The sequence below is a fragment of the Callithrix jacchus genome, chromosome 22 (genome assembly GCF_049354715.1).
Source record: "Callithrix jacchus isolate 240 chromosome 22, calJac240_pri, whole genome shotgun sequence".
In the NCBI taxonomy this organism is placed as follows: Eukaryota; Metazoa; Chordata; class Mammalia; order Primates; family Cebidae; genus Callithrix; species Callithrix jacchus.
This window is the reverse complement of record NC_133523.1, coordinates 44415821-44427131: the sequence shown is the minus strand read 5'-3', so window position 1 is coordinate 44427131 and position 11311 is coordinate 44415821. Positions and strand designations below refer to the sequence as shown.

The 11311-nt window shown below is 51.8% G+C and overlaps 1 long non-coding RNA gene across 2 annotated transcripts; it reads left to right on the top strand.

Annotated features, from left to right (window-relative positions):
* The first annotated feature begins 3364 nt into the window (after nucleotides 1–3364).
* LOC128930499 (uncharacterized) lies at nucleotides 3365–11223 on the top strand. Of its 2 annotated transcripts, XR_008478630.2 has the most exons (4): nucleotides 3365–3457; nucleotides 3545–3604; nucleotides 3719–3926; nucleotides 10089–11223. It is a non-coding gene; the product is annotated as an uncharacterized LOC128930499 (long non-coding RNA). The 2 variants fall into 2 exon arrangements; XR_013530853.1 differs by lacking the exon at nucleotides 10089–11223 and having other exon boundaries at nucleotides 3719–5681.
* The last annotated feature ends 88 nt before the right edge of the window (nucleotides 11224–11311 follow it).

Genomic DNA, 11311 nt, shown 5'->3' with positions numbered 1-11311 from the left:
GTATTTTTAGTAGAGACAGTGTTTCACCTTGTTGATCAGGATGGTCTCAATCTCTTGACCTCGTGATCCACCTGCCTCGGCCTCCCAAAGTGCTGGGATTATAGGTGTGAGCCACCACGCCTGGCCGACAAGTCACCTTTTAATGGCAGTCATCTGCTGCTCGGGCGGCCTCACCATCCCAGAATGATGATCAAACCTACACTTCACAGCACCACGTGGGGCTGGCCCCTGCCTCACTGTGGACAGTCAGCCTCCAGCCCTCTCCTGGTCGTTTTGTTTGTTTGTTTGTTTGAGACAGGGTTCCACTGCATTGCCCAGACTGCTCTTGAACTCCTGGGCTTAAGCAGTTCTCCCATCTCAGCCTCCCAAAGTGCTGGGATTACAGGTGTGAGCCAGCACACAGGATACAAAAGCTTTGTGAATCCCTCTCTTCCCCCACTGGAAATAAGGTAGAGGCCCCTAGAATAAAGAAATAGAAGAGCTGGAGGCTTGAGGCAGACCAAGAGCTAGCAGCGCACACCAGCCTGGCCAACACGGTGAGACTCCCCACTCTGTCTCTATAAAAAAGAAACAAAAATTTGCCAGGCATGATATGGTGCGTGTGTCTGTGGTGCGACACAAGAGATTGAGATGGGAGGATCGCATGAGTCCAGGAATTTGAGGCTGCAGTGAGTTAAAACCCTGAAACAAAATTAAGAAGCTAGAAACCATGTTCTAGCCCCCAAGTGTTAGCACTTTAATGTCTGCTGATGTATTACTGGCTGCTCTGTGGCTGCTATGACAAGTTACCACTCTGGACACACGTTTATTCCCTAAGGTTCTGGAGGTCAGGAGTCTAAAATCAGTGTAACTAGACAAGGCTTGGCTGCTGATGTCTGTAATCCTGACACCTTGGGAGACCGAGGTGGGCAGATCACTTGAGTCCAGGAGTTTCAGACCAGCTTGGACAACATGATGAAACCCCATCTCTGCTAAAAATAAAAAATTAGCCAGCTGTAGTGCACACCTGTAGTCCCGGCCACTTGTTGGGGGTGGGGGTGCTGAGGCGGGAGGATTGCTTGAGCCTGAAGTTGAGGCTGCAGTGAGCCCTCCACTCCATCCTGGGAATAAAACCTGATTTTTTTTTTAAATGGAGTCTTGCTCCGTTTCCCAGCCTGGAGTACAATGTCTTGATGTTGGCTCACTGCAACCTCTGCCTCCCAAGTTCAAGCAATTCTATCTCAGTCTCCCTGAGTAGCTGGGATGACAGGCACACACCACCACGCCTGGCTAATTTTGTTATTTTTTAGTAGAGACAGGGTTTCACCATGTTGATCAGGCTGGTCTCGAACTCCTAACTTCAGGCGATCCACCTGCCTTGGCCTCCCAAAATGCTAGGATTATAAGCATGAGCCACCGCGCCCGGCCCAAACCTGATTTTTAAATGCACATCTCATTTTGGTGAGAAGTACATAATTTTCGTATATGTACTTCTCACCAAAATGAGATCATACGGAACCTGCAGTTTTGTGGCCGGCGCCTTTCAGTTAACACCCTCCTCTTCTCCTTGGCGAAAGTGCTTTCATCTCGCCTGATACCGACTCTCTGTCCCTCAATTTCTCCCCAGAGACACTTTGGTTGTTTTGTTTGGTTTTTGGATACAGAGTCTTGTTCTGTCACCCAGGCTGGAATGCAGGGGTGCGATCTCGGCTCACTACAACCTCTGCCTCCCAGATTCAAATGATCCTCCTGCCTCAGCCTCAGAGTAGTTGGGACTATAGGTGTGCACCACCACGCCTGGCTTATTTTTCTGTGTTTTTAGTAGAGACAGAGTTTCGCCACACTGCCCAGGCTGGTCTCAAACTTCTGGCTTCAAGTGATCCTCCTGCCTCTGCCTCCCACCCAGAGAGCCTTTTATAACTTGTTTGTCCAAACCAAAACCCGGTCCATGATCAGCCATTAAAGCTGGTCCTGTGTCTCTAAATGGATTTTTTCATATCTATCAAGGACACTTGCTTTTGTTTTGCTTTGTGCCCTGGATTTGTTGGAGAGATGGTACCAGCTGCTCTGCAGAATGTGTTTCTTCTGGAAGTTTCTGGGTGGTTCCCTGAGGTATCATTTTACAATGAATTCTTGTTATTCACAGAAGCGATGTTGTATGACTGTGACCACTGAATCAACACATAATAAACCATTGCTTCATTAATAAAAGTATGTATTTTTCAATATATATTTATTATTTATTATTTTTGTTTTTCTTGAGATGGAGTCTTGCTCTGTTGCCCAGGCTGGAGTGCAGTGGTGTGATCTGGGCTCACTGCAACCTCCACCCCACTGGGTTCAAGTGATGCTCCTGCCTCAGCCTCCCAAGTAGCTGGGATTATAGATGTGCGCCATCATCCCTGGCTAATTTTTTTGTATTTTTAGTAGAGATGGGATATATATGTGTATACACACACACATACGTGTATATATATTTATATGTGTGTATATTGTAGTTTATAGTTTAGTTGTAGTTTAGTTACGGATATATTATATGTTTATATGTATATTATATATGTATATATATTTATATGTACGTGTATAGATATTAAAAATATATGTGTATATATATTTTATATATATATATTTCCCCAAGAAGTGTTCACAGTTATACAATATAACTACCAAAAATATCGAGACTATTATCTGCCACAAATAATCCAAACAACTATCTGAATAGCCAGACCATATAATTCCGCTTCTCACAGAGTGAGAAAGAGCAGGGCAGCTTCTGCACCCGGCACCAGCACAGGCTGCTGTGTACTTCACATTTGGTAATTCCCTTTTTGTGGCAGTGATAGAGAGGTAAATAGATATCTCACACATGTATCACGTGTATTTTATTTTATTTTTTTCTATTTTCTCTTTTTTTGCTCACCTGCAAGTGATCGAGTTATATTATTATTTTATTTTTTTAAATTGTAGTTGTAGAGACAGGATCTCACTCTGTTGCCCAGGCTGGAGTACAGTGGCTCACGGCAACCTCGACCCCCCCGGGCTCACATGATGCTTCCATCTGGAGGAGGAAATTTTGCCTGGGCCTCCTCATGCTTTGAGGTACTTTTACACCTAGAACTGAGCCAGTCCATCCTCTGCTCTCAACCCTCCCATGGCTCCCCAGCACCCTCCAAGGAAAAACCCAAACACCTCAGTGTGGTGTTTGAGGTTCAAACTCTCCAATCTCACATGTCCTGATGTCAAATTCAGATACCACGTGTGGCGGGCCACACCTGGGTCTCCCTCTGCCCTAAGGCCCTGCCTGTCCCCTCTACCAGAATGCCCTTCCCCCGTTGCCATGGCCACCATTCTGGTCTCTTCAACAATCCCCTCTCGGGGTTCCAGTGGCTTCTCCCCTCTCTGGCTCAGAGGCCCAGGAAAGAGAAACGGAGGCCAAGCAGGGGGTGGCTGAAGTCCCATGGCCATGAACTTTCAGGAAGTGAGGAGGGGTCTGGCAGGGAAGGGAGGCCTGGGGCAGGGCAGAGGGCAGGGAGGGGAAGGGTCCCGACCTCTGATCTCCCTGCAGAATGTGACCCTGGCCATGGCCGTGTTCACCATCCTGGCCTCCCTCTACTTCTTCAACAAGGTGAGTGGGAGGAGAGGTGGAGGTGGGGTGGAGTCTCTGTCTCCCTGGCCCAGTTTGGTCATCCTGGTCTCTTTCTCTCCCTCATCTCTGTATATCTCCGTTTTCCTCTCTCAGGCTCAGCAGTGAGAAGACACAGGACCTCCACACCCAAGAGCCCTGCCTCTGCCCTGACCATTGCTCTGAGACCAAATAAATGTAACTGACTCTGCACACCCTGCTGCCCGCGCCATGGCCCCTGTGCCCAGCCCGGGCCTGCCCCACACCTGGGAGCTCTCTGTTTCAGGACAGAGTTGGGTAGGGGGTCCAATCTCCAGGCTCTGAGGTTGTGGTGAGGGCCCACCCTTTCAGGTTTGAGGCTAGGAGCTGGGTTTTGAGGGATGAGTAGGAGTCTGTGTGGGGCATTTGAAGAAGGGGAAGAACATTTCAACTTTGGATGTAAGGGCCCAGAGTGAGAAAGAGCAGGGCAGCTTCAGCACCTGGCACCAGCACAGGCTGCTGTGTACTTCACATTTGTTAATTCCCTCTGATCGCCCCATGTCTTCTCCATCAGACAGAAGCAAAAATCTTTGTCCCGTGGGACCCAGAAAACCACAGCCGAGGCAGTCTGAGATCCAAGGTTGGAATGCACTTGGTCAGCTGCAGTTACCACCATCTTCTTCACTGTTGTACTGTATCAACACTTCTTCCTCGTTTTTTTTTCTTTTTGAGATGGGATCTCACTTTGTTGCCCAGGCTGAAGTACAGTGGTGTGATCATAGCTCACTGCAACCCTGAGCTCCTGGCTCAAGCAATCCTCCTGCCTCGGCCTCCTGAGTAGCTGGGACTGTAGGTGTGCACCACCATGCCCAGCTAACTTTTTAATATTTAGAGACAGGGTCTCACTATGTTGCCCAGGCTGGTCTCTAACTCCTGGCCTCAAGCAATCCTCCTGCCTCAGCCTCCTGAAGTGTTGGAATTAAGGTATGAGCCACTGTACTCAGCCTCTTTTCTCTTTTTAATAGAAGCAAACTTCTATTAAACCTTCAACACCCACCAGCAATGTCCCTCCCTAAGAAAGTATCCAGACCAGCCCCTATAGGCAGTTCACTAGCAGCCCCTTGCTTAGTGCCCCTCCCCCAGCCCCTGCCTCTGTCTCCAGCATCCCCGGGTGAATGCCCTGGGGGACACCTCAACCTGCAGTGGCATTTCACCTACCTTCTCATCTAGTCAGAAGGGATTTCATTTCAACTCAGTATCTGAAACGGTGGCTTTGGAGTAGGGTTGACTATACATGCCAGATTTTCCTGGAAAAGCCTAACAGATTTTTTATTTTATTTTATTGAAATGGAATCTCGCTCTGTCGCCCAAGAGCATGAGCTCCGCTCACTGCAACCTCCGCCTCTGGGTTCAAGTGATTCTCCTGTCTCAGCCTCCCGAGTAGCTGAGACTACAGGCACCTGCCACCACACCTGGCCAAGTTTTGTATTTTTAGTAGACATGGGGTTTCACCATGTTGGCCAGGCTGGGTTTGTTTTTGAGACAGAGTTTTGCTCTTCTTGTCCAGGCTGAAATGCAATGGCACGATGTCGGCTCACCACAACCTCCTGGGCTCAAGCGGTCCTCCTGCTTCGGTCCCCTGAGTAGCTGGGATTACAGGCATGTGCCACCACACCCAGCTAATTTTGTATTTTTGGTAGAGATAGGGTTTCTCCATGTTGGTCAGGCTGGTCTCAAACTCCTGACCTCAGGTGATCCGCCCACCTCAGCTTCTCAAAGTGCTGAGATTATAGGTGTGCACCACTGTGCCCGGCCACAAATTTCAGTAATAAACAGATTTATAGTCGCACTGTAATTTTATATCAAATTAATAGAATTTTTGTGGATCACCAATATTTTAGGCCAATGTTTTAGCATCGGCGGCCATAGCATTCTCCTGAAATCTCAAAAGCTTCCCGATTTGGAGGCTGGCTTTACTTTCGAGTTTTTGGCTGCAAAACTTCAAACAACCACACAGTGGCAATGTTGCACTATTTTCTCAGCTAGAAATCGGTTTCCTCAAAGGTTGGGCACAAGATATAAATGTTGGTTTTGGCAAAAACTACAGTTAGTTTTTTTGTTTGTTTTTGAGACCTGGGGGGTCCTGGGCTGCTTCCTCCCTCCCTGCCTGGGCTTCCTCTCCCGCTGGACTCACCCCAGCCTTCTGTCTCTCTCCTCCAGTCCTCAGAGGGGTCCTCCTGTACCCAGAGCTGACCCTGTCCCTCTCTCCTCACAGCCCTCCAAGTGGCCCTGCGCCCTCACCTGAGATAAGAATCCCAGGCCCTCCACCGAGCATTGGGGGCTGTGTGTAACCTGACCCCCTCCAGGCTTAAAAAAAAAAAATCTCACCCACCTCCCATGCCCGCCCTGGTGTATCCTTGGCCACAGGGAACTTGAAGATAGTCTAGACTGCAGCTCTACACCTGTGGACTGCTGGGCCCCAGCCTGGAGCGCTCTTTCCCATATCTTTTTTTGTTTTTTTTTTGTTGTTGTTTGAGACCGAGTTTTGCTCTTTCGCCCAGGCTGGAGTGCAGTGGCGCCATCTTGGCTTCTACCTTCCAGGTTCCAGAGATTCTCCTGTCTCAGCCTCCTGAGTAGCTGGGATTATAGGCGCCCACCACCACGCCCAGCTAATTTTTATATTTTTAGTAGAGATGGGGTTTCACTATGTTAGCCAGGCTGGTCTCAAACTCCTGACCTCAGGTGCTCTGCCTGTCTTGGCCTCCCAAAATGCTGGGATTATAGGCGTGGGCCACTGCGCACGGCCTCCCAGGTCTGTTTTGTGTCACTTTCCCATCTCTTCCCCCGAGGCTTCCTGGAACCCTAAGCAAAGTCCGTCTCTCCTGCCTGCTGCCCTGACTTTGCCTCCCCTCCTTCCCAGCTGTCACAGGGAGCTTCAGGTGGGGTTGCCCTGAACAGCATCTGACCCTTGCTAAACCCCCAGCTGTGGCTTGGCTGCCAATGTTTGGGAAACTTTTTTTCATTGTCGTTAGCTACCATTATTTATTAAGCACCTCTTGTTTGCTAAGCCACCATGCAAGTTACTGTGCAGTGTATTTTTACAAGGTCATCTCTATACCCAGTCCTGTGTGCAGTGGTTCAATCATGAATCACTGCAGCCTCTACTTCCTGGGCTCAAGGGAATCTCCCACCTCAGCCTCCCTAGCAGCTGGGACCATAGGTGTATGCCACTGTGCTTGGCTGATTTTTTTCTTTTTTTTCAGTAGAGATGAGGTCTTTCTTTTTTTTTTTTTTTTTTTTTTTTTGAGACGGAGTTTCCCTCTTGTTACCCAGGCTGGAGTGCAATGGTGCAATCTCAGCTCACCGCAACCTCTGCTTCCTGGGTTCAGGCAATTCTCCTGCCTCAGCCTCCTGAGTAGCTGGGACTACAGGCACGCGCCACCATGCCCAGCTAATTTTTTGTATTTTTAGTAGAGACGGGCTTTCACCATGTTGACCAGGATGGTCTCGATCTCTTGACCTCATGATCCACCCGCCTTGGCCTCCCAAAGTGCTGGGATTACAGGTTTGAGCCACGTGCCTGGTCGAGATGAGGTCATTCTATGTTGCCCAGGCTGGTCTCGAACTCCTGGCCTCAAACAATCTTCCCACCATGGTCTCCCAAAGTGTTAGGATTACAGACATGAGCAAAGCACCCTTCATTGCCACTAACAAATATTGACAACAAAGCTGGTCTTTGCATTCCCCCCCCAATTTCCCACCCGCACCCCAGGGTTTTGAGCCACTCAGTGCTGCCTTTCTCAGTCCTCTGGGAGTTTTCAAGGTTCTGTTTTCTTTCTTTTCTTTTCTTTTTTTTTAAAGACAGAATCTCATTCTATTGGCTGGAATGCAGTGGCGTGATCTCGGCTCACTGCAACCTCCACCTCCCAGGTTCAAGCAATTCTCCTGCCTCAGGCTCCCGAGTAGCTGGGATTACAGGTGCCCGCCATCACACCAGGTTAATTTTCAAGTTTTTAGGAGAGACAGCGTTTCACCATGTTAGCCAGGCTGGTCTCGAACTCCTGACTTCAAATGATCCACCTGCTTCAGCCTCCCAAAGTGCTGGGATTACAGGCGTGAGCCACTGCTCCCGGCCCAAGGCCATATTTTCACAACCACAGATAGATAGGTCTCAGCCCAGCTCCCCGCAGAAATCCCTGGGGAGGTTTTGAAATTCCCAGAGCTGAGCTCCTCCCTGGACCACTTAAACCACAAGGCCTGGGGATGGGGCCCGGGCATCGATTTTATTCTGAAAGCTCTCCCTGGAGATTCTGCTGTGTAGCCAGGGTCAAGAGGCATCTCTGTAATGCGTTCACAGAAGACGAAGAGGTCGATTTTCCTCTTCTTGGAGCTGACTGCATTTCAGAGGGAGCTCCATGGATACATCAAAGACTCAAAATATGGGGCCAGGCCGGGCACAGTGGCTCACACCTGTGATCCCGGAACTTTGGGAGGCCAAGGAGGGCGGATCACCAGGTCAGGAGATCAAGACCATCCTGGCTAACATGGTGAATCCCCGTCTCTACTAAAAATACAGAAAAAATTAGCCGGGCATGGTGGCACGTGCCTGGAGTCCCAGCTGCTCCGGAGGCTGAGGCAGGGGAATCGCTTGAACCTGGGAGGGGGAGGTTGCAGTGAGCTGAGATTGTGCCACTGCACTCCAGCCTGGGGAACAGAGCAAGATTTGTCTCAAAAAAAAAAAAAAAAAAAAAAACCAAAGAAATAAAAAAAAAAAACCGTGGGGCCAAATTGACCTTTTCATTTGGAAACATTCAGGATTTGAAAATGAAGGAAGGTAAACCACACATTTCCCAGGGCAGAGGGCCTGGGGGGCAAGGGCAGAAGGCACTTTCGTATTTCACAGTGGGCTCCTTCGGGAACCAGAAAAGCCAGTGGCCCGCTCCTGTACCTCATTCTGGGCCACCCACTGGGACCAGTGAGCTCTGTTTGACACAAAGATTTGCCTTCAGCACTGGGAACTGCTCAGTCCTGGGATGGCCACAGCGGTTGGTCCCTCGGTCCACTTGCCCAATCCCTAGGCCACGTCTGTGTTCCAGGCCTTCCACCCAGGCCCTCTGCCTCGCTGTCAAAGCTGGCTCCTCCTCTCTCAGTCCCTGTGTTTCTGTCCTATTCAGTGGTGATTCTCCCCTCCTCCCATTCCTCCAACTCCGGTTCTGTTTCCTTCTCTCACTAGAGCGCTCCGTGTTTCTGTCTCACACGAGTCTTGGCCTCTGTGGCCTTTTCTGTCTCCCACTTGTCCCTCCCGGCAGCCTGGCCCGTCTCTCCCCTCCCCTCTGTGTCTCTGTGCATCTCCCACCTGACTACATTACTCCTGCTCCCACTCACCTCTTCTGCCTTACTTTCTGTGTCTCTCCTTGCCTCTTTGGGTCTATGTTCCCCCTCTCTCTCTCTGAGTCTTTGTGCCCCCTCTAAGGTCTCCCTGTTTCTCTGGGTCTCTGTCCCCCTCTCTCTCTGGGTCTCTGTCCCCCCCCGCCATGTCTCTCTCTGTAGGTCTCTGTCCCCCTCTCTCTGGGTCTCTGTCCCCCTCTCTCTGGGTCTCTGTCCCCCTCTCTCTGGGTCTCTGTCTCTCTCTCTTGGTCTCTGTCCCGCTCTCTCTCTGGGTCTCTGTCCCCCTCTCTTTCTGGGTCTCTGTCCTCCCCCCTCTCTCTGGGTCTTTGTGCCCCCCCCAGGTCTCTGTCCCCCTCTCTCTGGGTCTCTGAATTCCCCCTCTGGGTCTCTGTCCCCCCCCCGGGTCTCTGTTCCCCCTCTCTGGGTCTCTGTCCCCCTCTCTCTCTGGGTCTCTGTCCCCCTCTCTCTCTGGGTCTCTGTATCCCCTCTCTCTGGGTCTCCGTCCCCCTGTCTCTGGGTCTCTGTCCCCCTCTCTCTTACTCCATCTCTCTCTGCCTCCCTGCCCTGCTCATCTCTGGCTTTTCTCAGCTCAGCGTTTCACATTATCTGAAGGTTGACGTGGGAGGCTGCCCCCTCCCTACCCACCCTCCCTAACTCCCCAGGAATTTTCCTTCAGACCCTCGCAGGTCAGCAAGGGCCCATCCCCGGTGCCCACTGCCACCTGTGCATCTTCAGACGCTTCTCTTTGGCAGGACCAGAGGGCCTGGGCCAGCAGCCGCCTGAAGGACTGGTCCCTACACATGTAGGGCAGAGGGTTGAGGCAGTTGCAGGCCCCCACCAGCGTGAACCCCAGGGGTCTGAGCAGCACCCCCAGAGGCACCCCAAAGCCAAACACCAGCTGATTCAACGTGGGGAATGTCCAGAGTCCTGGCGTCAGCCAGATGGCTCTCCGGTTAGTGTGCCGTTAGTTGGGGGGTCCGCCCGGTTCACCTGGTCCTCCAAGTTGCGAAGGCCAGCCCGCCCAGGCCCAGCAGAAGGAGCCAGAATGTGCCAGCCCAGAACACTGTGCCCGGGAGGGCCACGGCAGAGAAATGTGGAGAGAAATATTTGCACCTCTCAGGTTCAGAAGGCACCACCCAGCGGCCAGCCAGAGCACGTCCAGATGAGGGTCAGCAGCAGGAGGGTGGTGAAGATGGCATCGGCCATGGTCTGGTGGCTGAGCCAGATGGCAGACAGCAAAGGAGGTAGGAGGGGCCCTGCGGCCCAGATCACCAGGCTGTGGCTGGCCATGACCAGGAGGTACAAGGTTAGGGCAGCCAGCGAGGGCAGAGAGGAGGAGGAGGGCAGCCCCGGGCAAGCATAGAGCTGTAAGGGGTACGGTCCACTGCATCTCTGGAGGGTCCTCCGTGGCTGGACGATGGTGTTAGCACCCACAGGCCTCCATGTTAGCATGTCCCACTGCCGTCCCTGAAACGCAGCCAGGTCCCTTGCCTCAGGGAGGGCCCCACCAGCCACCTAGACCCTGGCATCATCCTCTCCCTGTTCTTTCTCTCCTGACTGACTCTGCCCAGTCACCTCCACTCTATCCCCATTATGATGGCCCTGCTTGGGCCTCTTCCTCCTCCCTGGCCTCCCTGCCTCCAGTCTCCCACTCCAGTCCATCCTCATATGGCTTCAGAGCTGACCTGCCTCTCCTCAGCTCATAACCTGCCCATGGCTCCCCAGTGGCCCTGGACAAAGTCCCCATCCATCAAACAGCTAGCCCCTGTCTCCCACCTCACTCCCTTAAACCCTGATGCCTTCCTTCATCCTCCCGGGAAAGCTGCATGTTTCAGTCTCAAAGCCCCAGGAGGTGGGCTCCTGCACAGCTGCACCTCTCAGGTTCAGAGAGAGGGATTCACCTGCTCCACACAACGCACAAAGCAGAGACCAAGCCTGGACTCAAACTCACATCCGTGAGACTTCGGAGGCTCCATGTCAGCTCAGCAGTTTCACATCCAGGCCCTGCTCTGTCTGGGCCTCAGTGTACGTCTCTGTTCCCTTGTGTCTGGAGCTCACTGGCAAATGGGGAGCAGGTGTCTTCAAGGGACCCTAAGCAGGAGCTGGTGGCCTGGTCTTCCCCTGAAGACTCATAGGGGGACTGTGTGGGCAGCTCCCTAGTGGACAGAAGAGGAAGTGGGAGCTGGGGGCTGGCTGGAGATCAGAGAGACTGCCGAGCAGGGTCTGAACATAAACCTCAGCTTCCTCCTCTGAAAGCAGGACTCATTTATTTCCCCCAACGACTCTCTTCCCATAGATCCCAGGATAAGGTCCCAGCCCCTCTGCCTGGCATTTGCAGCCCTG